Below are 1,040 nucleotides of genomic sequence, written 5' to 3' on the forward strand. Positions count from 1 at the left end.
GCAATGGCTTATGATCGCTATGTAGCAATCTACAACCCACTTCGGTATTCAGTTAGCATGTCACCCAGAGTTTACGTGCCACTCATCACTGCCTCATTTGTTGGGGGTATTTTGAATGGTACTTTACATACAGTAGCAACATTTAGCCTCTCTTTCTGTGCATCCAATTATATTAAACATTACTTTTGTGATATCCCTCCACTCCTTTCTATCTCTTGTTCTGACACTTATATCAACCAACTTCTACTCTACTGTCTTGTGAGTTTTATTGAGATATTTTCCATCTTAATTGTCTTGATCTCCTACAGTTTCATTTTATTGGCCATTTTGAGGATGCGCTCTGCTGAAGGAAGGCGTAAAGTGTTTTCCACCTGTGGTTCTCACCTAACTGGAGTGTCAATTTATCATGGAACAATCCTCTTCATGTATATGAGACCAAGTTCCAGCTATGCTTTGGACCATGACATGATTGTGTCTGTATTTTACTCCATTGTGATTCCCATGCTGAATCCCATCATCTACAGTTTAAGGAACAAAGATGTAAAAGAAGCGATGAAAAAATTGTTTCAGAGATTATGATTCATGAATAAAACACATTCTTCTTGTTGAGCAAAACTGAATAAAATATTGGATGATTGTCCATATTTCTTTTATAATTATAAGAAAATTCTTTCTTTTAGATAACAGTGTCCATCTGCTCCAGATTATTTCCAAATATGTCACTGTAGTATAAACACCAGATTGCAAATCACAAGGTTGACAGCTCAAACACACCCATTGCTCCTCAGAAAACCTATACAGGGTTATTATGAGTTGGAAATAACTTTTCAACCCTTAACTACAACAGCAGTTCTTCTACTGTAGAATCTTACAATTGCAGGGGAATTGTATCATCTAGATGTCTGTAGAATTGTTTTGAAATTGACACATATTAAGCATGCATTAAACACTAAAGACCGAAGACCAGAAGAGTTGTGGGATGACATCAAGAACATCATACATGAAGAGAGCAAAAAGTCATTAAGAAGACAAGAAAGAAG

General features: G+C 36.2%; 1 pseudogene; it reads left to right on the forward strand.

The window, feature by feature from the left end:
* The first annotated feature begins 3 nt into the window (after positions 1-3).
* On the forward strand, positions 4-609 carry LOC102818881 (annotated as a pseudogene).
* The last annotated feature ends 431 nt before the right edge of the window (positions 610-1,040 follow it).

The sequence above is a fragment of the Chrysochloris asiatica genome, unplaced genomic scaffold, assembly GCF_000296735.1.
Source record: "Chrysochloris asiatica unplaced genomic scaffold, ChrAsi1.0 scaffold00611, whole genome shotgun sequence".
NCBI classification, from domain to species: domain Eukaryota; kingdom Metazoa; phylum Chordata; class Mammalia; order Afrosoricida; family Chrysochloridae; genus Chrysochloris; species Chrysochloris asiatica.